Genomic DNA, 11,612 nt, shown 5'->3' on the forward strand with positions numbered 1-11,612 from the left:
TTAAAGCCTTCTTATAATCACTTAAATTCAGATACTCTTGTAACTCATTAGTCGTCTCTCCTCCAGGCACTGTGACTTGTATGAAAAGCACAGGTGCAATTTCAAGTGTCCCAGTAAGCCCTGACAGTGAGTAACTCACTAAAACTGAGCAGACAAATAGAATACATGTTTCAAAATGTCTTCTGTGTAAAATGCCTGTCTCTCATTTAGAGCTGTTGCAGTCTGTCAGCCAAACATTGGCTCATATTTACTCAGAAACTAGGCACCTTTTGCTTTCTTCCAACTTAAAGTGAATTGGAAGTTGTGGTGTTTAGGTAAAAAGGATGTGGCTTCCTGTAAGGAGTTGGTAGCGTGCACCTGCAGAGAGGCTCTCCACAGAACAGCTCCCACAATCCCTCAGACCTGAATAAGAGGGGACAAATAACCCAATCAGTGTCCACCAGTTCGGTGTCCCCCCCCCTGGTGCCTGTCAGGCTTGCAGAGATAATTGTGAGAAATCAGATTTGCTCTTGTAGAATATCTGCTGTTTATCATTTAAGCCCTTTTCCCCTGCGCCACCACCAGACATACCCCCCCTCACCCCTCCGTCTCTCAGTATGGGAGTGTTAAATGCCCCCTCCTGTCCCCTCATTTACCCACTGCGGTGCCCCCAAACTCACACAAGCAGATCAAACGAGCTGTTTCAGTTTTACCTGCACACTTGTGAAGTTGTATCACGAACCTGTAGCTTTTATGGGCCATTTTCACCGTTTTGATTGACAGTAACCACGTTTCCTGCGAATGTTCAGGAGCACTTTGTGGAACAGCTACACAAATAAATGTGTTACAGAAAATGTAGGGCCCCATCGTCTCAAGGCACTTCAGTGGTGGTGTGATGCTCTGCCGGCCTCCCTTTGTGTCTCAGTGGGCAGAGGATGTTTATCTGCTCGGTGTGAGCTCACAAAATATGGCCTAACAAGTTTACAGAATCCCTGTCATCCATTAAATAAATCTTTACTTTCTGATTTGTGTCAAGGAGACAAATTACAAATCCCCCCCCTCCCCCCTCTCTATATAGCGTTGGCAGATGAAATTGAAAGTATGTTTCACTGGGGGAAGAAAATGATTTGTTTGTTCAAAGTCTCACTTTTGTTTGCGTGGAGATTTGCCGTCAGTGAAAACGATTGTAGTTTCTTTCAGAAGCCCCGGGGGCTCCAGAAGTCGGTCATATGGATATGCAACAACTAGGAAAATGCATAACATTAAACACGTTTGTTTTTTCAGAGTCATTTGAATAATCATCCTTGCTTTTTCACAACACGAAAACATTGCTGAATGCCAATTATTACCAATTACCACTTAACCCATTTTGTAGAATAATACGTACCAAATGAATTATAATGGATGGTCAATAGTCAATGTTTTGGTCACTTGCTGTAGGCTACTTCTCGTATACATTTAATTAAAGACACAATGTGAGGAAGGTGTTTTTGATCTTAAATCAACAGCGACCCCTCCCTCACACTGCGCTCTACGCTTTCACACGCCTTGCCCCCATTGCTACAATGCCAGTTCTCTGTAAATCCATTAATATTTTATGTGATCATGGGCCTCCATAAGCAAATTTCAGTCCCTAGCAAGTTGAGCCAAAGCATGATTAATTTAGTATTTATACCCCGACAACCCTTTAAACAACACAGGGCCCCCGGACACAAAGCAAGGCGCAGTTTGAAACAAAACTAGCAGACCCTAAATCATAATCAGCATACTCATTCAGGATCATTTGAGTTTGGGGACACATTTTTTTCAGCAGCTGCAGTTTTGGTGTGGAATCTGTGCCTGTGTGAGGAGGGCACCAGTTACATTTAGTGCTGCAAAAATATATATTTTGCAGCTGCGAGGTAAAAACACTATTGCTTCTTCCTAAACCCTCTCCATCATCCTCAGGTTGTCGGGGAATACTGCTGTGTGAGACATAACACAGCCCTTTAACCTCACCTTCTGACCACAGGTCCCAGGTAACCCTGCTAGCTGGTAAACGCCATCAATAAATCAAAACATGGCTGCCCTGAACCGGCACATCACAATAAATCTCCTTCTCACAAAGAGCTGCGGCTAATCTGTGCACAAGTGAAAACAGGGCACCGCTTGGAGACTATATTTCCTGAGTTAGAGTTTATGGTTTCAGACTCTCCGGAATATGAATTTGAATCAATTTGTACTTAAAACTAGTTTGTTAGTTGTTTTGAGAGTCCCTTTTTCGCAGATGATAGGCTACTTTTCATACTCTTTTCTCGGTACACAATAGGAGTGAAGACAGCAGACAGGTTCCCAGGGAATTTAGCAACTGTTTATTTTCTCTATACTTTAATCATTTTCATCCCAGTGTCTGATCAAGAAATAATAAAACTCCTTTTCCTTTGTTTAATTTTTCACCACTTTTATCTACTGAGTTTTGACCTTGAGTGTATTGTCTACAAGGTCTTCTGTGGTCAATGCATCTCTCAACATTTTTTTAAATATGTGATTTAATAAAAAAAAAAAGGATTATTATATAGTTGGTCAAAATTGAGTTTATTTTACTATCTTAATTACTTGGTTAATCTGTAACCATGCAACAAATTGAATGGGTTCTGAATATAATATATACATTGAAGCTGTCAGTAAAGTAGAATTTTAAAGTGGCATACAATGGGAGTAAAAAAAGTAGAGTACGAGTGACTTACAAATGAGTCTTAGCTCATTGTTTAGCTGTCTTCTACCGTCTCAATCTCACTTATCACAGCATTGTTTTAGGCATCTGCAAACAGACACCTTTAGAGACTAGCTGGTGAACATAGAGGAGTATTTATCAGACAAAGAGTATCTTATTGTAAATATATATTGACATGACTAAAAGCTGAAGTGGAAGTCATGTGACTTGACTCAGCGAGTAGCTCTTATCTGCATCCGTCTCTTCCCTGTGAGGATGAGTGTGTGTTTTTGTAGGACGTCATTCAGAATCTAATCAGGCTTTACGCTAACATGATCACTGTTCAGTTCAACTTCATTAAAGATAATCTCTGCACAGACCCACGGCAGCCCCCCCCCCCCCCTCTGCCCTCGCCCCTGGCATTGATTGGAGGCGTGATTTGCAGCATGTAATCCAATGCTCTGTGACAGGTTGTAACTGAGGTTAAAGATGGCAATTTAATTATGTGTCAGAGGTCACATTAAGGCCTGACCTTTGACCTTTTACCTCAAGACTATGCTGATTCGTTACAACCTTGTGTTATTGTTTGAACTGACCAACACAATGAACAAATACGAGTGTAGAATTATAGGATAGGTGGCTTTCTGGAGTCTGTGAGAACTCCATCATCCCAAATATGCACAATGACCTTTTTTGTTGTACCTGGTACAGCACAGCAGATATTAATTGTAAACAAACAGCCTTACCAATGCTGTAGATTATTCATCCAGATTATTAGTGTACACCTTTATTTGTTTCAAATCCACATTTTGCTACACGAGTAAAGACAAAAGCCATCATCGAAAACGACTCTGAAGTCCTGAAACATATAAATCTCTACTTTCACCGTGTTAAACTCCGATTCAACTCTTAATCCAACACACTCTTACTCCCTAAGCGTCCAATAGCGACGTTTGGTCAGTGTCCGTGGCGTCCAATTGTGACGCTCCTAGGCTCCTTCAGCGTCATAAAGGGACGCAAATAGCTTTCAACTGATTGCAATGTATTCCCATCTGCGTCGGGATTTGACGCTCATGGAAGCACGGCATTCGTTTATGTCGGCTGCCCTTAAAGGCAATGTGAGCGTCCATTCCCATTGGATAACGGAGAATTGTACACCCGGAAGTAAGTATTCCTCTTACTGTCGATTGATTTTACAGTGATATCTGCACTACTCATCGACTAAAAAACACCAGATTATCCTTGTTAATTACACAACATTGATTGGTTTAAATTGTGTGCAATGCTTTTGTATTTTTCCCCTTCGATTCGGAGAAACAAATATTTTTTCTGAGTAAAGGATGGCAGAAGTCACTACACTACCCAGAATCCCCAGCTATCATTTAGACTACACCATGTGCTCTGTTTGACAAACCCTGTTTTTTCACCATTCATTCCGATGGCTGGCGTCTATGTCACATGATCTTCAAATTTCTCCCTGCAGAAAAAGAAAACATGGCCGAACTTCGTTTTATTCTCGGTGGAAAATGCCTATTTTAAAGTTAGTTTGGCCATTAAAATGCGTTTTGATGTCATTTGATGCGAGAAATATGAGTTGTTATTTCAGATTATGTGTGCAGTGGATGTACATGATCTTTAGTTTGCTAGTTATTACGAAGATTACTTCAGGAAATTGCGACGTTTTCATTGTTACCAAGGTGGTTGCTAGGGACGCTGCTATCGATATTATTTCTGTTATGTTGTGTAACTGTTTAATGGTGTTATCTTTATTGCTACCCCCTTCCCCGTCAATGTATAGTGTTGGTCCACAGCGCAAACATATTAGTTTAACAAAATCCGCATCTAAAGAAAGCCTAAGTTATTTTCCCCTGTGCAATTCCAGTCTCACATCTCACAGCACATCGTCATTAACAAATACCGGAAACAGACCGAAAACATTTAAAAAAAAATATATATATACTTTATTCCGAGTGTGCTTGCTTTTCTCTTTGAAAGTCATCACATAACGGCATTGTAATACACGGTTCGGCTGCATTACATATTACATATCTGCCGTAGTTCTGTATTTATAGAGCCCTGATGAGAAGACAAACATGAGGAACTGAAAACGTGACGTGGATCATAAATATATCAGCCATTAAACAACATCTTACATTTATTTTTCACACAATACGTCTCCTTGCAGTATCAACACTAATTCGGCTGACTTTTATATTTGATCCAATTGGTAGATAGGCTGTATTTACACCATAAAGGTGCACAGCTCATATAAAGGGACACCTGGTGGTTAAAGCATGTTATTGAATTTAATTATTTTTATTATTAGATATTAATACGATCCCTATAAAGTATATTCATTACTCGTTATTCTCTACTAATAGTTAATTAAAGACTGTATATAATGACTATTTTGCACATCTCTTTCAAGATTTTCTAAGGTTTATTGACTACACAACTGTGGTGTAGTTCTGCACTGAATGAAAAACTTGGGTTGCAGGTTCCTCAATAGTGCATTACAAGACATCTATCAATATGTGTGCATACCTCCAGCAATGTTAACTATGTTGAAGCACTTATTTTAACTGATATTAAACATAATGTATTGTACTCTTATAAGATGTATGTAGATATTTCATCTCCGGCCTTGTCAGGTATTGAACAATCAATAAATAAAGAACACAGAATTCGTGTGATTATACTAAATGATTTTCAAATAAACACCACTGCATATTTAACTGTTACACATGCTGATGTAACGCAAATGTTCCAACTTGGGATCAATAAAGTATATCTTATCTTAAGCTGATCGATGGCTACTGCCATATTTGCAAAATGTGCCTCTGAACCTTGACAAGTGCATGTTTCAGGCTTATCAATTAATGTAATGTAATGTTATCACAGGGGTCACACACATAAGACCAGCTGTTAAATAAAGCTCTTCTGACCTTAGCTGGCATGTGGGTATATATATTAATACTGCCCATAACGGGCACAAGCAATTTTCACCCATTTATTAATTATATGTTTTAAATGTGAGTGTTTCCTGTCCCCTAAACCTCCAGGGATGTACACAGTTTAATACTGGCAACTTCTTATTATGGGAAATACGAAAACGTCTTTTAAAACTACAACTCCCAGTAGAGACGTGCCATGGAGAACATGTTGCGAAACAGAATAGCCAGCATGTGTAGTTCTGGGGACGGGGTGGGGGAGGGGGGACGCGGTGGACCCGTTCAAATCCAGTTTTGGACAGTCTGCCGTGGTTCCATCCCATTTCAAGTGCTGTTCGAGAATCGGCTTAACCCTCGGAGCACACTCTCCAATCACAGAGCTTGAGGACTATCACGGGGTTTGTCAAACAGAGCACATGGCGTAGTCCAAACGATAGCTGGGGATTCTGGGTAGTGTAGTGTCTTCTGCCATCCTTTACTCAGAAAAAATATTTGTTTCTCCGAATCGAAGGGGAAAAATACAAAAGCATTGCACACAATTTAAGCCAATCAATGATGTGTAATTAACAAGGATAATCTGGTGTTTTTTAGTCGATGAGTAGTGCAGATATCACTGTGAAATCAATCGACAGTAAGAGGAATACTTACATCCGGGTGTACAATTCTCCGTTATCCAATGGGAATGGATGCTCACATTACCTTTAAGGGCAGCCAACACAAACGAATGCCGTGCTTCCATGAGCGTCAAATCCCGCCGCAGATGGGAATACATTGCAATCAGTTGAAAGCTATTTGTGTCCCTTTATGACGCTGAAGGAGCCTAGGAGTGTCACAATTGGACGCCACGGACACTGACCAAACGTCGCTATTGGACGCTTAGGGAGTGAGAGTGTGTTGCTTAATCATCCGATTCCAGTCTTCATGCTAAACTGAGCAAACTGGCACTAGCTTCATATTTTACAGGCTTATTTTTGGAGAATATAATTAATATTTTAATCAAACTCTCTGCAAGAAAGCAAGCTTAAATCCAATAATGTTATACTTCTCCTTTAAGCGTACATATAAAGATATGTTTTCACCACAGTGGATGAACAGTGGGTAGCCATATGTAGTAGACCTCCAGCCGCTTTACTTTCAATATAACCTAAATGATTCCTCACGTCACCACTTTTAGTTTATCGCATTAAAGGAATGTGGCTCTGACTTGTTTATGATACTGTGAATGAGTACAAAGTTGTTCTGTTGTGTCATTAGGCCCCTGGGTAAAGCACGTTTCTATAGCACGCCACATATGCAAATGAAAGGGCAATTGTAGATATACAAATATGTACCCATAGTCCACGCGGCCTAATGGCCTCCCTCCCTCTGGCTAGCTCAATGGCTCATTTAGATATCTGCTTGGTTTATTATGTGAATAAGTCATGGCTGGCTTGTTACGAGCCTCTAGGTTCCTGTTTCTGCTGTGTCGCTGAGATGTGTGGTGCTCAATTAGGCTGCCTGGCTAGCGGAGTTAACCCTTAGCGCCATATAAGCTGTTTATTTCTCAGCCAGATGGGGTTGGTACAGTACGGGGGGTTCCAGGCAGGGATCAAAAGATCAATCCTAATACAGTGCTACCAGGCTGACCTCTCAGATGTAATAAAGGTGCCATCTTTCACCCATGGGGCCTATTCAGAGCCCCCCCACCACATGAACAAACCTGGTATCTTTAAATTAGCTGACTTGCTTGCCCTGCAGGTAATTGCATTAGTTTATCAATGTTCAACACAATTTATTACTTACTCTAGCACCATGTAGGACCCTGGTGTTAATGTCCTCTATGAGGAGACCAAAAAGGGGGGGGGGGGGGGGGGGGGGGTCTTTGTGTTTGTGTGTACGCATGTGTTTTTTCACATAAAGAAATAAAAGAACAAAATGACACAAGGATGGGAAATCAGTTTTATTGCCAGTTCATCTTAACAGGTCTAGTTGTAATGACATGATATATGTATATGATATGTGCATATTTGGACCAAATGATAACCTCACATTTAACTTTACATGAGTGTACACCCTTATTGCAATATGCATATCATTTATTGGTGACCTTACCGTTTCCTTTGAGGTTAACCCTTCATGTCCATCTCGGTTTTCTGCATTCTCTGTCAGTAAAAATGATAGCTTTAGCACTTGTTTAAAAAACGTAATATGACAGCAGACACATGTGCGTTAATAGGTCATTAAATCAGATCGTCTTTCATTACATTAAAACATTATTACTGTCTGTACTCTCACTGGAGTTCTGTGGCCAGAGGCAGCTGTCTGCCTCCCTGACATCTGTATGCATTATGGATCTGTCTGAAGTAATAAACAGACCCTGCTCTTATTCCCGCTTCCTGGTATCATTATTCGTTGCCCCTCAGATGGATTATAGCCCACTGTGCAACATGTAGATGAGTGGCGCTCCTCTGATTGCCTTATGGCCATCAGGCGTTGCATATTTACGGCCCATGAATCATAGTGCACAGAAAACCCATAGCAACATATTCTGATCCTCCTCCCTCCTCCACTTAACCCTCTGTTCTTACTTTCTCTATCATCTGGCCTCTCCTCTCACTGCTTCTTCAGATGTCTTTCTCTCACTGCCTCTGCACTCTTCTTTCTTTTCCTGGGCCTTGATCCCGCGCTATGCATTTCCAGCTGCTAAAATAAAGCATGTATTATTAATACTTTCTACATCTTTGTCCATCTTTCTTCCCTGTTCATATGACTGCTACATTAAGTGTAAATAGTTTCGCTGTAATTTCCTTTTAATGTCCCTGTTATAATCAGTGTTTCTGGTGTATGGGGGGGGGGGGGGGGGGAGAATAAGAGAGCAGGCGTCTGAGATCATAGGCTTTTACTGTAACTTACTGTTTGATGTGTGCGACTCACATGCTACAGGCCTGGTAATTAGGGCTGTTTTACAAGTCAAATGTGGCGCCAATCTGAAAAATACGAGATTAATAAAAGAACATTGTCAGATTTGGCTGGCTGTGGTGAGTTGGCCATCACTGCTCAGCCCCAGGGAAAAAGCACTGCACTTCAATGCCTACAGCCATTTTAGCTACCCATTGTCCTTTCTAAACTGAACATAGAGCTGCACGATTTGTAATTTTTTTCAATGTTGTCACGATGAAATGTTAATCTCTAGCTACAGGTTTTATCAGATATGATGTGCCTTTTCTCCTGTCTTTTTCAAGTAATCATTTCCTATAAGAGACCCTAAAAACATTGATACCAATAGTTTTTACTTTTTCCCCCCTGGGTTTTGATATATTTTGAGACTCCATCCACTCAAGTACAATCACAGGAAAATGTCATTTGCAGTGATCACATTAAAACACTACTTTCCTAAGCACTTAAGGTTTAAATAATGTCACTTGTGTGCGCAGCTCTTGAGCTCAAGTGGTTGAGTTCATGAGAGGATACAAATGAATTAAAAAAGAAAAAAATGCACCATTTGGTAATTCACTCGGTTTCCAACTATGGACAAGTCTCTTGTGTCACAAAACAGGCGGATCATGATGTCAAAAAGCCAGTATCAGAGCTCTTAATCCCGAACTGTTTGGAACCCTGAGCCCTAACTAACTTAATTAGCAGGAAAGCTTCTTAAAGTCCATGAGTCTGTTAGTGTAGAAGAGACTCGTACCATTGAGCAGCATCGAGTTAGCATTGTAAATGTTAGCATGGTGACATTGAGCTCAAAGTATAACATAGCTGCTTGTGTGGCTTGTTTGGACAGTATTACAAGCACTGTTGGAAATCTTAAAAGTGTTAAAAACTTGGGCTGACAAAATCAAAAGCAGCCTGATAGAATATCATCAATCCTTATTGGGTTTTGTGGATGAATCTGAGCATTATACATTATTAGTTCAAACTTTTTGTCCCCTGCTGTCACTTTTCCTCTCCTCTAACCATCATGTCTAATGAAATGGTGTTGATGCCTTCCCATTTATCAGTCACATGTGCTTGGTCCCCCATTATTGATTTCAGAGAGCCAATTGGCTGTAAGGGTGCTGTAAACTGTGCAATTTAAATCCTGTATCCTTCATTGTCACATGATGGGTCTAGAATGAGATTGTTAGAGGCCGAATGATTGTAGTGGCAATAAATAAAGGGAAGGGAATATAACCTGGCAGACAGGCGGTTCGTCGATATGGATCTTATGGGATGTGTTCAAAGTGATTATCAGGGCAGGGACGATCAGCTGAGGCGTACGGCTCTGTAAAAGTGTGGTGTGGGGGACATTTCCTCCCCGTGTCTGGGCCCTGTCTTTTGGGAGACAGATGTTGTGCATGAGTAATGGCACAGCTATCATCTCACATAGAGGGCGGATCCATGTGGGGAGCAGGTAACGGGGAAAGAGTGTGAGGGCCCGGTAATATCGTAAAACAGTGTTTAAATATTTTAATTTCATTTGTCAGAGGGGCCCCTCCCTTGCACTCCATTACCCTGACAACCATCCTTCATCAGCTGAATGAGTGCATTATTCATTAGCACTAATTATTTTCACATAACATCTGCCCCGATATATTTAACCTCCACATTACACCCGGGATAATGGCCTTGTAAAATTGAATTGCGAGAAAGAAGTGGAGTTGGAAAGCTCATTTAAAGAACATAAGAGGGAAGACAGAGGAGTGAGGGAGGTGCATGAGGGCTCTTTGAAGCAGCTGAAGAGGGGGGGTTGACAGGAAGAGTGTTAAGCACTTTGGGACATGGAGCCCCAGAAGTGATGAGACATTTGTTCCCGTCTCATTTGCATGCTAAGAGAAGAGCCCGGTGGTTCTCTGGTGGGTTGAAGTGATACCTAAATGCCCTGTGGGGTGAAGGTGCCTTCCAGCCAGGGAGTTCAGATTATCTATTTGTGATCCGACACGTGACCTCAGCCATTAATATAAAAACACACACCTGGGAAGACACAGCACATAGGCTGTCTCTTTCCGCTTACCACAACTCCATCTCTGCTGTCCGTCTTTACCTTTTCTTTTCGTCTGTCTTCTCTGCTCGCACCTCCGTTTTGTCCCATTCTTCCTCTTCTTTCTTTTGCTACTTGCCTGCAAAAGCACAACTGCTGATTGAAATGGTCTGGACTCACCTTATCACATTCCCCACTGAGAAGATTTACACACAAACTTCAAAACAAACACTTTGCTTAATCATGAGATTGACATTCACCAGCATGCAACATGTAGACCTAGACAGGGCTTGCTGCCCCACTTGCTTTATCTCTGCTCTCCTCCGGGTAGGAGTTGTGACCGCACACGCACACGCACGCACGCATTTTAGTGAACCGGACTTCCTGTTTCCGCCGGTCTTCGCTTCCCGGGCATGAAGTTGTTTACATGTGTTTTCAGATGCTAAATACAAGTCTAGCTTGTACCTTTGATACCCCGCCTCCGACTCCCGTCTTTCGGCACTACATTGGTGACCCCGACATAAGTCTCGTTGAAGGATCCGAGACTGAACCGAGCATGGCAAATAACGCAGTTTTTTCAAACTGCCGGAGTTTTGGGAGACATCTGCGGCTGCATGGTTCGCTCAGGCGGAGGCTCACTTCACCCTCTGCGGAGTGACTGACGACGCAGCACGCTATTGTCATGTCGTTTCGGCGCTGGGGAGCTCCACTGCGACCCGGACAGTGGGCTTTATTACATCTCCTCCTGCCCAGGATAAATATGCAGCGTTCAAGGCTTTCCTGCCAAAGACCTTCGAGCTGTCACGGTCGGAACGGGCCCGACGCCTGCTCGCTATTCATAGCCTGGGGGACAACAATCCTTCTGACCACATGGAGATGATGCTCAGCCTGCTGGGTACGGAAGAACCTAATTTTTTATTCATAGAACTGTTTCTTCGGCACATGCCGCCGCATGTACAGACAGCGCTCGCTAACACGGCTATTACTGAGCCCGACACGCAGCGGCACCTTCCCTGGTACAGGCATGCCACCTAGCAGAAGCTCCGGGGCC

This window comes from Pseudochaenichthys georgianus, chromosome 3 (assembly GCF_902827115.2).
Source record: "Pseudochaenichthys georgianus chromosome 3, fPseGeo1.2, whole genome shotgun sequence".
Lineage (NCBI taxonomy): Eukaryota > Metazoa > Chordata > Actinopteri > Perciformes > Channichthyidae > Pseudochaenichthys > Pseudochaenichthys georgianus.